Source organism: Lepisosteus oculatus, chromosome 6, assembly GCF_040954835.1.
Source record: "Lepisosteus oculatus isolate fLepOcu1 chromosome 6, fLepOcu1.hap2, whole genome shotgun sequence".
In the NCBI taxonomy this organism is placed as follows: domain Eukaryota; kingdom Metazoa; phylum Chordata; class Actinopteri; order Semionotiformes; family Lepisosteidae; genus Lepisosteus; species Lepisosteus oculatus.
Genome location: NC_090701.1, coordinates 4,233,405 through 4,251,036, shown reverse-complemented (window position 1 = coordinate 4,251,036; position 17,632 = coordinate 4,233,405). Strand labels below are relative to the sequence as shown.

Sequence of the window (17,632 nt, the reverse complement as noted above, 5' to 3'; positions counted from 1 at the left end):
GTAGATGGGGTGGCGGCAGGGGTACGAGAGAGGTGTGCTACAGGAAGTCACGGCTGCAGATTTACATACGCAGGCGAACAGAAGTGCAAGATTAGGATCTAACCTTCCTGCTGAATTTCTATTAGAACTTCGTTATAATGCCATCTGTGTGCTGTACGTAGAATGCAAACAAAAGATGACAGGAGCCTGCTAGTTAAAAAGCAAAACCCGTTGCCTGAACCCTCGAGGTCACAAGGAAGAAGAAAGAAAACGAATTGCTTCTGCAGATAAATGTCATATAAATGAAAATCAGAAACCTCAAGAGTTTGTTTCATATATATATATATGCTGCATGTAAACAATTACTGTCATTCTGCAGGACTTGAAATGTCAGATCAAATGATGGTGATAGGCTCTTTTGATTACTTTTGTTTAGGGTGTTACTTAATATCCATTAGCCTAGACTGGACTGGACTTTTATCTTATTAAAGTCCATGAGCCTGTGATGAGACAGTCTGATGAAGAGACGAGTGCTGGAATGCACAAGGTTTGAGGGTACTGCAGCTTTCTTGTGACAGCGTGACAGGCTGTTCAGGTAGCATGCAAATGATGAACAGCTGCAATACTAATAAAAACCTTGTAAGAGATGAACAAAGCTAGAAATGTAATTTTCAGTTCCCCCGAGCTAATGAGCATATGAATTTTAATGACTTGTTTTTTTCTGAAATAATAATGCCAAACACAATGTAGACATTCCAGCTCTTTTGCATGCCAGCCGAGACTATTCATACAGCAAAAGAAATGAAAGTGAGTGTCTACTGAACTAGCTACATAAAGGACATCTATACTTTTTTCTCCATAATGACATTCTTGATGAACAGAAGCAAATACAACAGTGGGCGCTATCCCTTCTACAGTTTGTTTGATGCTGTTTTCTAAGTTGCCGATTTCGTTCTTTTTTTAGCTAGCCCAATGAGTTTTTGCCCTTTTCAAATGTAAGATTTGAAACTTTGCTGTTTATTGCAGTTATTCAATTACAAGGAAGATATTTTCTATAAATTAATTTGAATGTCCCTTCCTAAGCTCCATATGTAGTGTAGTATCCAAAAAGTGCAGTATTGGCAAGCACAAGGGTGCAAAAACAACCAGAAACTTTTCTGAAGAATGTCATAGGAGTGATATTTTCTCCTTGCTGAACATGCAATTCATTTTTTGCAACACATTTCATTTGCTATAAAATATCGCAAGATGCAATTGTTATAGAGTGGCTTCTTCTTATATACTTTCATTTAAGGTTCATGTAGGCCCATGTTTTCACACAGCTTCTTCAATACTGGGTTTTAGACTTCTTTGCATATCTAATTACCATGTAAAGACGCTATTACCGAGTGCCGAAGCTCTCCAATATCCTCTTTTGCCTCGAGTTAAACCACTTCAACTGCAGAATATTGTCGCCCTCTGCTGGACGGTTTGCAGTAATGCCTGGTGTGCATAACCTTAAGATCAGCTCAGCAATCCAAGAAAGTTTAGTGTGCTTTGAATTCTGTAATCTTAAACAGACATTTGTGATGGTGGGTCAATATGTTTACAAAGCTAGGTATTCAAATTACTTGTCACAGCTTGATTCATGGCATGTATGCAAGCTTATTCCCCCTCAACTTAATGCTGAAAAGTATGAGGAAGTGAGTCCCCTGAAATTGATCTGAGATCTGATACCATTAAGGTCTCTTTGGTTCCAATCTCAAGAATAGTATCAGGAAAAAGTAATGAATGACGTTAACGATAAGTCAATATGAAACATTTTTCTTTTCTTTTTACATAAAATAGAAATGAAAAATACACAATCATCCCATATTCTACCTGTTAGTTGAAAAGTGTTTACTTTTTCCTAAAAGGTTTCTCTTAATTGCTTGTTGTTATATGTTTATTCCTATCGGTTCTAGTTTTAAATCTTTTAAAAATCGTGTATTGAGTAAGCAATTGTTTTAATAGATCTTTGCTCATGATGTAAAAAAAAACTCAAATTCAAACTGCTGTACAATACCAAACACAAGCAATGTGAAAGAGAAGACAGATAAAAACAAAAGCAAAATGTTCCAGCTAAAACAACAGAAAAACTAAATAAACGCTTTAGTGGATAGATAGGTCATTTAGTGAGCTTTAAATATGCTGAGTTTTCAATTCAGTTCAGAATACTTTAAAATACTGAATGCTTCCCAAGAGAGGCAATTTTGTTCAGCAATTTGTGCTGTGGGTTCCACAAGCATGGAGCTACACAGAGAAAGTTACCTCCCATTGTGTGGAGCCTGGCCATCAACAGACTCAGCAGATCTCAGATAATGATTTACCTTTATTCATGCAGTGTCTGGAGCCAGAGCATTCATTGCTTTGTCCACAAGCAGGAGAATTTCTCAGGGAACAGGTGTCATGTACAGGAGGTATGCTCTCATCATGGTTACTGTGAGTTAGCACATAGAGCACAGAATTCTGGATACATGGAAACTTTTTTAGTACTTAGTCCTAAACAGTACCCATGTTAGTGAGGCACTGCAATAATCAAATCTTTATTGAGTGAAGACATCAACACACAAGTACTACTTCCTGAATTGGCTTCATCACTCTGCTCTCCTCCCCACTGAGAGCTGATGTGTGGTGAGCGTTCTGGCGCACTATGGCTGCCGTCGCATCATCCAGGTGGGGCTGCACATTGGTGGCGGTGGAGGGGAGTCCCCATTACCTGTAAAGCGCTTTGAGTGGAGTGTCCAGAAAAAGCGCTATATAAGTGTAAGCAATTAATTAATTATAAGGTGGCTTGGTTTTGATATTTTAGAGAGAGAGCTCTATGCTTGTGACTTTGGTGGCTTGTGCACTAGGTGGCGCTAAAGTAGTAATGCATTTCCAGACTGATCTACTGGTATCACTTGATGAACAAAAAACACACATAGGTGGCATAATATCACCATTCTTATTCAAAGCTAGAATTACTCCATTATTTTATTTCTTTCAAAAGGCACCTCTCTTACTGTATTTTTATTATGTGTTTGGGATTCGTTTACATGTAATTGACTTATTTTTATCTTGCCCCATTTTTCTGTGAAAGGCTTGTTTGTTTATTTTCCCACGATGTAACCTTTCCAAGACCTTCATTTCTGCAGAGTTCCAAGCACAGAATGCTAGTTTAATTTCACACCCCAATTGTGTGCAAATTGAATTCTCGCTCTGTGCTGGAGTTAGCCACCTGGGTTTGACACTTCAGAACAGGACATAACAGGAGGAGGTTATAATTAGATCCACTCAGTGTTCTTCTGAGCACTTTTTGGGGGAAAAAGTCCCCAGCAGTGTTTCCTTGTATGAACTCCTGCTGGGCATATTTTTATCTGCCCAACAGAAGTGCACAATGGGTGAAGTGTTTAAAGATTTCTCCCCCTCGAGTCCACCAAAGTGAAGCTCTCACTGGAAGTAATTGAGGTCATATTTTTGGAGATGCACAAGAAGCACACAAGATTTAATTCTAAGAGAAGCAGTTGCGGTCAGGAATAAATCAAAAAAGGCAATAAACTGGGGACTGTCCTGGAGTGTACAGAGGCCTTTACTGCATCAAATCTTCATTCGGCATACAGTCTCTCCGTCTTCTGCAGCTTTGGGTGATCTTTTGTGTTCTTTAAATCAGAACTCGAACTTGAACTATATTGCTATATGAAACCGGTACATGTACTGGTAACAATGGAATTCTCACTTACAGAAAGTCTCTCGATTGTTAAAAAAAGTGCAGACAGTGCATCAAGACAATATACAAGCACACAGCAGACAATGTACAAGTAAACAAGTGAACAGTTCAGGTGTAAACAATGCAGACATAAAAACGGACTGCAGATGTGCAGTAACTTGCTCTCCTCACAAGCCGATGTGCAGTGGGGAACCGTCTGAACTGAAACTGACTAAGACTCCCCCACTGGTGCCACAGGCGCTTACAGACCGCAGTGATGAAAACAGTGTTTGTACCAAACTAACGTATTTTAATTGTTTTTGGCCCAGATGCCCATTTTCTGCCCCATAGAATTCTGATTACAGAATACACTGAGAAACATTTGCAATAGTTAATTCCTTCTCCTTTAGCTTTTGTCCGTTTTGCAGACTTGAATGCGCAGTGGGCTTTGCGGAATGTGGAGAAACTGGTAAAAAGTGGTCGCTTCAGAGCTGAATTTTCTAAAATTTGATTAAAAAATCTATTCAAAATACTTAATACATCCCCAGGGAGGCAATGTCAGAAAAAGCAAACCTGTCAGGTGTGGGGTTTGAACCCACGCCTCTATTCCGAGACCAGAACACCCCAGCAAATTGGAAAGATGAGTCCTTGAGTCTAGCACCTTAGACCACTCAGACCACTCGTGGTCTAAGCTGATGTTTAGTGAGGTGAGCTGCACTCAGGCCTGGAGATGCGATTATGTTAGCAGCTGATGGCAGAAGGATGGACTTCTTTTCATTTTCGTTAAAAAGAAGAAATGAAAGTGCTCCCCTTCACTGGAGGGGGCTGAAGAGTTGGGCGAGTCTGGGCCTGTTCAGCAGGTGAGCTGGGAGATCGCTATTAGTGAATCCTCACTGGCCTCGGTTTTTACATGAGTGTGACACTCCTGTTACAGCACGCAGTAAGCCGCGAGGCTCCACAGGCTTTTCTGAGTCTTATGCTTCAAGCCTTTTAGGAGTCTACACTTATTAAGTGGAGTATAAAAACACATAAATCAGTTACATGATACCATGTAAATATTTCATTTTTTCATCATATCACCCAATATGGAGTGTGCGTTGCCCACCCGATCCTAAAAGAGTATAGCTTAATTGCAGGGGTGCTGTGCAGCCCAGGTGCTACAGCGGTCCTGTACTTCGGACGGACTCCTGTGGCTGGAGCACAGTCAGGCCACGTCCCAGACCCTGTTTCTTCCCAGGGAAAAGTTGACTTCCAAGAATCGCTTCAGAGATGAGAAACCTAAAAACTTACAGCCGAATCGATTGAAGAGTAAACAAAAAAGGTTTCCTGCCTACCCAGGCTGTGCTTCACACAGTGACACTGCAAAAAGGATCCGGTCTGGGAAGCCGTTTCACCTGTTTGTGGGCACACACCTGGCACACAGTCCAGGTATCATGTCTAATAAACAAGGTGACAGGAATGTCATGGGTCTAAAATATAATTTCTCATGTCATTAAACGGTATGTTGTGTAGTTATTGAAGTTACTGTCTGGTGATACTGTTCCGGAGGTACCCATGATAGACTGTTGACAATAAATAAAATAAGTGGACTGTGAGCTGAGGAGATTGTGTTGTCTGAGCAACAGCCAGCGGAACAGGTGGTAGTTTACTGCTGCAACTACTGTAGCGGACCAGCCTTGTGAAAAACGCTCGGCGAGCAGAAGGCACGCGTGTCAGAAGCACTGTAGACCAAGGTAGCCCAGGGTGGGAATGTACAGTAAGTGGTGCTGGTGAACCAGTACTCTTCCCTCTGCTCCCAGTCCCAGTATGATTGGAGGGGAAACTGTGTTCTGTGTTTTAGAAGCTACCATCTTTCAAATGCTTCTTTACTCTGAGACCCTGACTGCGTGACCATTAACGATCCTATACTGTCCGGATGTGTATGGGTGCATATGGCTACACTGGCTACAGTCCACTGTGGGCTTGTACATCTTTGCCCACCTATACTGGTTCCCCCACTTGATTCAATTGGGGTATTACTGTCTCACTCAACTCTTGTCTGCAGGGCAGCAAGCGTGCATCGCTTTGAGCTGAAGGTGCTGGAAAGAATAAGAACTAAGAATTATTACTAATCGGTTTGCTTCCTATAGTGTTGTTCCCCTCATCTGATTCCGAGCCTCCCCTCTGTTTACATCTCTAATAGCATTCTCGTCCTAAGGCCTCTGTGAGCTGTGAAGTGATGGAGCCTGAATGCGATGCTGTGGTTCACTGAGCACTGTGGAATCAATCGTGCAGATGTGTCATTCTGTGGGAACAGTCCTGGGCTGGTGTCATAACTCTTCGCCAGTTCCTTCGTGGCGAAGCGTGTGTGCGCCCAGCAGCACGCCAGCATGATCTGCAATTGCAAGATTTACTCCACGCTCATTGAAATGGGGGCAGTCTCGCAACGGCGGGAATAGATGCAAATTTATACATACTGTACAGTACATACAGTTTGATGTGTTTAGATTTTGTGAAGGTTTTTGGTGAAACTCTACTGTACTTAAAAGATTAATTATTGGAATGTCATGGATATTCAGAGTATGTATTTCCTGAACAGAACAGGTTAATGCATTAATGCATAGAAGACAGTGTACAAGTGAGGTGTAAATAGTCAGACTGAGGTGATTTAGCTAGAACTATAACCACAAGGATCTGCAAAATCCCAGCAAGACGTGGAAAGCCAGCCACTGGAAAGCCATTCGATTACAATACACAACTATGTGCAGTTTCAGTTTTCGCTTCTGTAACCCATTAACGTGTTTAGTTTAAGCATCTAAGATTTTTTAAAAATAGGAACTTCAGAACTTATGTATTCGGAACTGGTGAATACTCTTACGAGGCACTGTGTTGGAGTTGTAAATGTACTGTAAACCAATCCTTTGAGTTTATTTCACTTCTAGCAGAAGAGGTGCAGCTGCCAACCTGTAACAATTGCATAAAAATCTCTACTTATGTAGGTTGTTCGAAGCACGAGTACTTTAGGTAGAGTACCCATTGATCAAGTGGTAGTCATTGCCGAGTATTAATGGTATAGAGTAGTGCAAGTAAGATCAGTTCTATGATATTGCTAGTTTTATTCCCCTTTGCATTCTTCTTCTGGTGTGCCAATGAGTCCTCTACAAACTATTGCATTTGTGTGCCACCAGATCACAGAACTTTCCAAAATGAAGCTCGCTGCTCCTGTCTGTTTCTGCTCCTTCTGACTAGTTGAGTTGTAAGGGAAGTTCGTTGTCTGGCAGTGGGAAACATTCAAGACAGAGCTAGGCAATTCTGCTCCAGGAGGGTCAGTGTGTCTACAGGATTTCATTCCTTCATATATTATATACACCTATATTATATAAGTACTGTACCTACAGTATGTCATCTGTTTAAAAGAGACATAGAGCAACTGCAGACAAAATTGCCCAGACCTGCTTTGAAAGCAGCAACACAAGGGCAGAGGACCAATTACATGATCAAGACCTTAGAAGTCATTGAAAGCCTGATGTTACATAAATAATAACATCCTGTTTGATCCCCAGAAAATATGGCTTCTGTAAGGAACCAATGTACCATCATAAAGATTGGAATATTGGATCATTAGCTTAATATGACTTCCCAATCCAAGAAACAAAAGACACATGCTGTTACTGCATATCGGCAATTTCTGCGTTGGTATGCTGGTTTTCATAATATTCCTTCCTCATTTAAATTTAAAAATGGGGAAAAATATCTGTGAACTGTTAGCGGACAGGGCCATCCCTGTAGATGTAAAACTTGTCTCCGTGTGGGACAAGCTTGACAATGAAAAATTAATAACCACCCAGGAACATTGCAATACTACTTGATCCTCGTGGAGGCAAGATTAATTTGACAGCTCAAATGGAACAGTCTTACTGTGCTTCCTAAACACAGATCATAGCCACTGGAGGGCTAGAGACCATTGAGAATATTGTAATGACATAATTTTACAGTATTATACACTTCAGACATATCAAGCAAAGCGAGAGGAAAAACCTTTTGCAGTTTCTTTTTTTTTAAATCTGAGGTCTTAATTGACTTGACCCTTTATTCAATCTAGCATCGCTTTTTTGTTATGTTAATAATACTGAGCCACACTAAATCTAACAACTTTTCTTGCACCTCTCGACCTCTGCTCAGCCACCCATTGCATGAACACAATTTGTAATTAGCATCTGGGGTTGTCTTGAGCCAGAAAGTCCAGTTCATGCACAATTTATTTTATCTCAGTTGTAGAACGTTCCATTTCCTGCACAAATGAAAACAATAAAATATAATCCGCTTTTTGAAACTAAAATTATCTGCCATTTAGAGAAAATAAGATGGAGTACAAACAGATTTTTTATTATTTGGAAAAAAATCATTGCTAATGGGTCCAGAAATGTAACACTGCATTTCTTAAAATATTTTTTTTTTCGTATTAAGTAAATTAACCAGAGGCCTTCAAACTCTCTGAATTTTGAAATCTGAAGAGGGTAAATATCTAATTTGCTAAAGGATTGGATATAGAAAGCAAATGTTTTTGTCCCTCTGAATGTCTTTTTTGAATGAATGCAGTACAGTATGTCACTGTACAGTCAGAAAAGGGTGATCTTTGAGTGTTTTCAAGGAAATCTTTTAAGTCAGATAGAACACTGCTGCCTTTAGTTTTAAAATAATTATCGTAACGCGCACAGGAAAGAAATGGCCCCCTGTGTTGTTCTGAAATTACACAATCATGCTTCCATGCCTCATGTGGTTTCAGCAGCTGTAGAAGAAGACAAACTGCGCGTCAACTAGCACCACACCGTTTTTCAGCATGTGGCAAAAAAAAAGAGAGAAAAACTCACAATGCGCGCACACAATCCGGTTCGCACATAATGCTACAGTGGTCTTGCTCTTCCTGCTGTAGTCAGCGCTGCTGTTTCTGTGAAGCTCTTGTGCCTTTCAGACAGCATTGCCTGACATCCAGGGAGGGGAGGCACATCGTTCTCCAGAGGTGCTCCCAGCCTGCCCTCCGACACACACATAGCAATCTGCATTCCGAGTCTCCTCGCAATGAGCAAGTCCTTCGAGACTACTTGGAGAAGGAGATAGGCACCGTATTCACTGTGGAGGTAGGCTGCAGCAAAATATTATTGTCTGTAAGATGTAGCCTTTGCTTTCCCTCGCATTACTAGTCTTCTTGTTGTCTGAAAGACACTCTTCAGGATGCAAGAGAGGCATAGCCCCTTTCTGCGTGCTGTGCTGGAATGAAGCTTCCTTGGGCGAGTCACTGATGCACATACTGTAGGCTCTGGCTCTCTTCAGGAGATGCTTTATCTGTGTTGCTTTTTATTGCAGAGCTGTAAGGGCTGTGCTTGTGCACTTGTAGGTGGCTCACGCTCGTCCTGCGAACTCCAGGCGTTCGTTATTGAAGCAGGCTTAGCTTAGAAGGCTGAACATGAAGGCTGCAAAATCGGTAACTGCAAAGCTGAGCTCCATGGTGCATGCGGGATCGAAGAATCTGGCGTGGTTTCTACATACAGAGGGCTTTATTTGTGTTCTTGACAAGCTTTTTGCTATTATGAATTGATGAAATGTTATGAGCTGTACATCTGAAGTGTATTTTAGTCATCTAATATATACAGTTTAACAGGATAAGATTTCTTACCTTTAAGCAGATGGCAACAGACATGAAAACACATTTAGACTTGAGACGCGTATGCAGCTACCCTTCCTCTCACATGTGGTCTTCTGTTTTTTTTTTCCTTTATTTCCAATTTTTTTCCTGTGCCATCAGAAACATCCTTTCTAGTTGCTGAGCGAAGCCGTTTAATGAATGGCAAGCCTTTTTTTTCCAGAAACCTACCTCTAAAGAAAGGTTTCATGGCTGTTTCCATTTATGGCGTAAAGCTGTTATGTCACTAACGATGCTTTCAAACTAATTAACATGGGCTGTTGCCATGCCATTTCATGTGCTGCAGTGTGCAGTGCATAACTGTGATCTGCTCTTCTGCAGATATGGGATGTTTTGTTTGTGTATTTTGAATTTTAAAAATGTGTGTTTGCTGAAAATGAGTGTAACATGACAGCATTTTTATAGAGGCCTCAAAAAAAAAAAAAAAAGCAGGACTCCAAGGACAGCTGTCAGCCAAAGAAACATGTCTTTATCTTACAGGTTGGGGTTTTCATAAGTTGGTGTTGGAGGCTAAACTGCTTCATCATAGCTCCTAGTGGCTTTTACGTAACATGATTTTGTGTTGGCTGTAGGAAACAGCAGCATTCTGAGACCAGTATCTGGATTGACTGGCTTTCGAAAGATACCTATTCAAAAGCAACGCAAATAATAAAATAATTTAATTAAAATTTTGAGACAAACACTAACAATAATGGTTTGTTTCCATGGGAACATTATCTACTAAAAGCAATCTGTCATTTCTCCCCCCCGTGACAACGGGCCTTGCAGTTCTCTGTGAAGTAAAGGCAGATTTTCACAGGCTTGATATGTGCTTCATTTTCTTAATCCCAGTCAGCAGAAAATGTGCTACCTGCATTAACTAGTTTTAGCCAGCTTCTAGCTAGCTGGCGTTTAGAGTTGATAATCCCCCTTCTTGTTAAAATTAAAACTAACTATATTTTCACACTGTGCATGGTACAGCATAAGGGCACACTGACATTAACCTCTCTTCTTTGTATGAGTGCAGGTTTAATAGGTCTGACTGTGTGAAAGATGACAATACTACAGTGATTTCACCCCACCCCATATTATTGAAGTCTCCTGCACCCAGAGAGTAATGCCTTTTGGTATGACTGACATCTCCTCCGTGGGTGTGGTCTGTGCAACTCAGATGCTAGGAGGTAACTCGAAGACACAGATTCGAATACCAGCAGGAGGCCCAAACTTATCATTCCCAACTGATTCCCAACCTTATGTGAAGGTCTAAGGCAGTAGACACTGTAGTTATGCATGCAGACATTTCCAAGGCTTCAGAAATCACTGATGTGCTGTACAGTATTTATGGAGCTTTGGCTATGAGACTCTATATGAGAGTCTGGCCATGGTGTGTAATACTGTATCTTCATGTTGATTCTTAAGTGAGGGTAATGCATCACTCCGCTGCACACATCATGCAGAATCTGATTGGTCTTTTCCCACTGGGACAGGGTTTAAACACAGTTCATCTGTGGTGTGGCAAAAAGCAGGGCTCAGGGTGTACCCTGTACCTTAAAATCAGGGCAAGCTTGAGAACCCCTTGTGACTGATAAAGCCAAAGTGCCATTATTACAAGCTCTGTTTGTTTATTTTCTGCTTCGGCTAGAAACACGTTGGGGTTTCCCCTGTCTTGATGTTGGTGGAGGTGTCATTCCCATGCCATTTATCTTATAGGCCTGCTCTTTTTATATCTTCAAACTCTCGCTGTCGCAGTTTGTAGCTGAAGAAGCTGCAAATCGGCCAAAGCTTTGAATTCTTCCATGTATTGTAGCAGACTGAATTTTTAAAAGGTGGTTGTTTTACATTTTTTTTATCTTAATTCCCTGTCCTACATAAACAGGTTCTTCAATCTACCACTTACTTGGTTGATAACGGTAGGAGCACTGATATTCACTTCCTGTCTGGAGTCCCCCCTGTCTTCTTGTTTTCCTTCCACTCGGGACTCTTAATGGCTTCATGTGCATCACCACTGTTTCCAGGTCTTTCAAGTTAACTTAGTGGTCATCTAGGAAACCTGGCGGATCGTGGCCCTTAAGGAGTGCCTGTTCTATACTTGACGGTATGTGTCGAGTGAAAGGTGGTGATTTGATGATCACTTTTTTAATGTTAGATTGTTCCGCGTTGGAAATCGTATGAGCAATCGGCGGGAGCTCTTTCAGCTTTGAAAACTTGAAATGACAAAATACACCGCTTTCTGAATTATTCTGGCATTTGTAACACACGTTTGCTTATTTTAAAAAATGAGATTTTTACTTACATTTCTTATATTTACTACTATTTTGTATCACTAAAGATTCGGGGTAAATTGCAGAATACAAGAAGGGTGTATTTAAATTTATCCAATTTATCTCTCAGCAGTTGGGTAATTAAATGATCTGGTTTTGTAAGCGTGAAACATTTATGGGTTTTTACTTTGTTTACCTTATCAAGAGTGTTGTGTTTCTAGAGTCAAACTCATATGTACTGTACACACAGAAGAGACAAGGGTGCTTGTATAGCTCTTCACTAGGTTACACCCTTGTGGATTTCAGAATAAACACGCCTGCACAACAGAGGAAGTCACAAACTCAGATGGAATACCAAATGTGCATCATTAGTTTACGACATTGACATTGTTGAGTAAAACAGTGTATAAAGGTATTTTGAATAAAGCAGTAAGTCCTGTTGCAACAGTGATACTTCAACTCTCTACTTCAGAGAAAAAAGTTGGTATTCTGCCAATTCTAGTTTTCACACCTAGGTAGGACTAACTGACCTGGAATTTTAACCCTCGGAGAGCTTTTAATGCATTTTTAAACATCTGCAGTTATTCAGCCTTACATATGATAGGTCTTTCATAGATGAGACCAGCTGAGTTCAGTAAATTTGTAAAACAGAGTTAAGGGGGTTGGTTCTTTTGGATGCAGCACATCAAAGAAATGATGATAAACAACTACAAACACAAAAAGTGTGACAGTTTGAGACACCAGTGTTTTTTTTTTTATTTCAGTCTATTAAAATGATCTATTAAGCATGTTTCCACATTATAGCTGGTACAGTTAGTACACTCAAGTTTTTGTTTTAAATTGATTTGTTCTCTCCTATGGCTTGTACTGGAATCCTTTCTCTCTGTTAAGCCATTTGTTTTGTTGGTTCGCTCAGGGATGATGGTCTGACATGAACCCAAAGGGGCCAGACGGGACTGACACAGGGCCTGCGCACTCTGGCAGGGCTAGGGAGATGTCTGGTCATGTACAGCTCCGTGCATCCGGACGAGCTCGCATCCATGCTTTCTCCTAATCGTCTCCGAATTCCTACTATTTAAAACTCAGAAGCATTGCATTCCAAGCACTCTGCAAAAAATACTCAAGCAAATTCACGCGGCGCTGCACCAGACATCCAGATATTAGGGCTTGGGTGTCAGACTACGGACTTCCAGTACCCATTTTTCCGCGGTGAGACCCAGCTTCACCAATGCCCTGCCAGCAACTCGGGCTGCTGTGCATGTGAGCGGGCAGTACTGTCCCTCAGTCCCCTCTACCCATCCTGCCTGACCTGACCTAGGAAGCCAGCAAAAAAAAAAAAAAAAACATTTAATTGCAGCTACTGTAGTTTTTGAACCTGATGTGATTAAGGAAGACAATCTGGCTATAAAATATACAGTAGAGGCTTAATTTTTTCCTTCGCTGTTGCTGAAAAGCAAAATAGTACATTGCGGAATTGGAGATGAATGTCCTTTTGCAGACTGGAACCAGCCCATAAAGGCCTCTGTGTTTTTTTTTTTTAATTGTGTAAATATTACTTGAAAAAGAAGGTGGAATCAGTCAGCATGTTTGATATGTTGCAAAATATCTAAATGGATAGGCTTATTCTGTAGGTGACTCTTCCTGTAGCGACCCCTGTCTAGCACACAGAAGAGGTGTTCCATAGACTGGAGATAGCAGGATTAAATCCAGGGCTGTTCATTTGTCAGCTATGACAGGAAGACTCCCTAAGTGGCTCAGGGATCCTCAGCTTCCCATGCAGTAGGACCTCTGGCATTCGGTGTTTTCAGTGAGTGCTGTGTTCATCTTTGGGTTGAACTGTTTGCCTTCTGTTTATTGATTCACTGTGCATTAAGAAGAACTTGTCTCAGCATTGCAGTATATTTGATTCTGCCTGATACACCAGAACTGGTAGTCAGGACAGCAAACAGTTTCATACTGTATTATTGCAAAAAAAGGAAAATAAAATTGTCTTCTAAGAAAATGATATACAGTAATACTCTTCCTTGATTATTTGGTGGGTCTGGGAGTACTGGTAGTATACCAAGAAGACTACTGTTGCTCAGAAAATAATACAGGCCATCTTGGAGAAATATGAAGACGGTCATACTGTGTCCACTGTTGTTTCCTGTAGAAATCCAGTACAGTACTTTGGTTCTCCTCAGTTTGCATTCGCATGTCACACATGAAAGCACAGCTTTGTAAATGTCTTACCAGGCTGCACTGTGCATCACAAGTGTAAGCGCAGGCAGATCCCCACTCATTACTGCTCTTCACTGTGCTCCTGCAACACTGGCTTCAGTGCTTTGTCGTCAGCTGATAGGCGTCCAGCCCCAGCTCCATTGGGACCGAGAGCTGATAGGCGTCCAGCCCCAGCTCCATTGGGACCGAGCTGTTTGTCTACCATCCCATTTTAAAAGCTTGTGCTTTTCCCTTATAACCCTCACACAGATTAAATAATTTGTCTCCGTAAAGCTACGCTGAAAGAAAAACAAGGTTGTAGCTTTTTTTTCTTAGTTTGTTCATTTTGTCTCATCTCATCTTTCCATTTTTCATTGTTCGTTTCATCTGATTCCATCTCAATGGCAGGTCTAGCCAGGGATAAACACGCAATGCCTTGCTATCATGAACCTCTGTGAGGGGAAAGGTTATGTCCTCATCCTTTACTTACATCTCCTGTGTCCCCTTCTATATAGCACTGCTACTGTATTTCTTTTTCAACACTGTTAATTTATTACTATAGCTTTTCAAGATATTTGTGATCTGAATATCAGTACCCATGAGTTGAACAGTGGCCTGGGGATTAGTGCAGCCGGCCCACAGCTCCAGGGCCTGAAGTTCAATTCTGGGCCAGCGTGCCTTTTCTGTGGAGTCTTTAGGGTCCCTCTGTGTTCACACGGCTTCTTGTTGGGCGCTCCAGATTTCTCCTGTCTTGTTAAGTCTTGCTGACTAGGTCTGTTGTTACATCTAAATAATGCATCTCTGTCCCTGTGGCAGACTGGTGTCCCATCCAAGGACGATCCTGGTTTGTATCCTTGGCTCTGGATTGCCTTGACCCTCACCAGGGAAATTCACCTTTCTAATAGTGGAGGGATGGATGAATAAGCATTAGAGCTATTAAAGGGACTATTTACAGTGTCAGTATATAAAATGTAAACACACCGTAAATGATGCTGTCTCCCGTGGGATACCGCAGCGCATTAAACACATTGAACATGATGTTAGTACTGTAGTATGATATGCCAGGGAGTTTCCATTGATTACTCAATAATCAATAATATAGAACATTATAGTGATCAAATAGAATCCACAATAATATTGATTTTTTGTATGTAGAGTAATAAATAAATCCTTACAGTTTTACATATAGTATATCATTTATGAGCTATACCTACATTCATTTAGCAGTGCTTCCCAATGTCAAAGCTTTGCTGAGAAGATGTTTAATTGTTGGGCAACTATTGCTTTGTGCGTGACAAGTACACCTACAGAGATCTCAAAGCGTTATAATAGGTTAAGTTAGTTCTGGTAATAATTAAGAAAAATAAGACAATCCATTATCAACGCAGATGTCAGCAGTTCAATATGTTTTTAAATAATCATATTATTTATAATAATATTATTAGATCTAATAATATAAGCATATTATTACTAATAATATGATACTACTAATAATAATATTTGTAATATTATGTAGTGTCATAAGATTTTCCTTAAGTGTTTTTTTACTGTTCCACTGTATTTCTAAATCAGTAGACAACACTTAAGCAAAAGTCAGATGAAGTTTTATGTCAAAAGGCAAGACCTCTGTTCTGGCAACTAATAAGCATTTAAGGAAGCTTCATTCTGCACCTATGACAGGTAAATGAAGTAACAAAATAACACACAGGGTTTTTCCTTGGCATCACTTTGTACAACCACTGTTATTTTGGTTGGAAAATGCTGTCTTACAATCTCACAATCCTCTGTCTGGGCATGCTTTTTTACTCTCTCTGTCTTTAGCATAATTCCATGCAGTTAAAACTGTGATGGTAACCATTTAAAATTGAAACAAGAAAATTGCTTTGCTAAAAACCCTTGAGAGTGTATCTACTCTAGATACAATATTGAGAAATTATTTTTTTTCAATATTAGTATCCAGTATTCTCTCAGCGCTGCCCAACAACAGTTCAAATGTTTCATATTTCATGATGCCCCATTCCAGTGTCATCTGAATTATATTACAGCAAGTTATACCATGCAGTGTCAGGGAAGTGTACAAATATTATCCCCATTAAAGATCAAATGGAATGTGTGCAATATACAAACACTTGAACTATCCAGATGTTCATGCCACATAGTATTTATTGTTTTATCTTCAATTTCAGCCGATGTGTGTGGCTGTTTTGTTGTGTATTGTATTCACAGTGCTGTTTACGTTATTCATAAAGGATTCATAAAGGTCCAGATGCTACAGAAAGATGGCAAAAGGAGTGTTGCTCAGTGTAGGAGGAACTGACATAAAGACAATAATCAACGATGCTCTCCGAGAATTCTTGTCCAGCTCTCTCAGTGATTTAATAAATAAACCACTTTGTTAGAGATTATCTTGGTGAAAATCACAAGAAAAGGAGCAGACCTGATAAAAAATACATAAAAATAAGTCTTGGGGGTTTGAGGCGAAGCACACTGCAGGTGATCACATCTCAGCATTTGGCATGGGCTTTCAAGCTGCTCGTAAACAGCCAAGGATACTTCATCTGAGAGGAACGAATGCTGTCTGAAGGGCATTTGTTTTTATGTCAAAGGTTTCTGCTTCATTTCACCACAGTTCAGGGCTGTTCAGTCAAAGCAGGGCAAAGGAGTGACTTTGAAGTCTCCAAGGGAAAAAGTCACTTGCAAAAGGCAAAACCAAAATGTGTTCATTTCTTTAACATAAGTATAACATTAGTGTAACTCTCTGTTAGATATAATAAAAGGGTTTAGATATGTTGATCATTCAGTGATGAGAAGCAGTGATGAAAGGAACATCTAAAATTTGCTTAAACATTCCATATCTTGAAGATCTCCAAAACATTGTAGAGAGACACTAGAAACACACCATAACATTCACTGTATTTACTTATCTTTCACATTCATTTCTGGCAATGAGTTATCTTTTGAATAATCTGTTTCTTTCATTACAGTGTCAGAATGTCTACAATTATACAGTAGTTCCCGTTTTTGTTTGTCTTTCCTTTGGAACAGTGTTAAGTTAGAGAATACGACATCTGTAAAGAGAACCTGTACTACCAGTGCAATATTATCAAATACTTAGTAAGCTCTTATGAACAGTATGCACAGAATAATGTGTTAGCACATTTTAATTTGATTTTAATAAACATTCATTAGAGCAGATGACATAGAAGAAGTGTAGGTTTATAGCTCTCAGGAGCAAGAAAAAAGATTAGGCTCCATCCTAACATTATCTTTAAGAGCTATGGTGTCATCTGATGGATTATAAATATCCTCTAAAATCCTCTGCTCCTCTGCTTATTCTTCATATTAATATAATCTCAAAATCCATACTGGTACAGGCAATACAAGTTCCTAAGAAAGTCATTTATAGGCTTTAATATATAGAAATGTACAGTTTTTAATGTAGACTGATGTCCAAACAAACCATCATGAGGTGTATTATAATACTTGAGATTCCATTGAACACACCATGAACACAATGTGCTGTAACAAAATACCTTTATTATCCCCTCCCCCAGCCCTTTTCATTTGGTCTTATTTTCCAAATGTATTGTACCTTGTGTTCTGGAAATGTGACTCAAAACTAAAACAAAGCATTGCTGCTGTGAGTATATCCACAGTAGAGGATGAAGTCAGTCTCATCTATGTGTGAAGTGCTTTGGGATAAAAAGCACTATATAAATGCAATCGTCATTCATTACCCTTTAAAATTAACCCCCTCCCACCTTTCCTTTCTCCACATTTCAGGGATACAGAGTGGCGTAGATTGCATTACACTGATGTGAATCCGAT

The 17,632-nt window shown here is 40.1% G+C and overlaps 1 protein-coding gene across 2 annotated transcripts in view; it reads left to right on the top strand.

Annotated features, from left to right (window-relative positions):
* Positions 1–17,632, top strand: part of phactr1 (phosphatase and actin regulator 1) — a 125,687-nt gene that overhangs the window by 30,792 nt on the left and 77,263 nt on the right. Inside the window, exon 2 of one of the 2 annotated variants that reach the window (XM_015354758.2) lies at positions 8,637–8,802. The exons of the other annotated variant lie outside the window; for it this stretch is intronic. The gene's annotated coding sequence lies outside the window, so the exon portion shown is untranslated. The remainder of the gene's footprint in view (positions 1–8,636; positions 8,803–17,632) is intronic. 2 annotated transcript variants of the gene reach the window in all.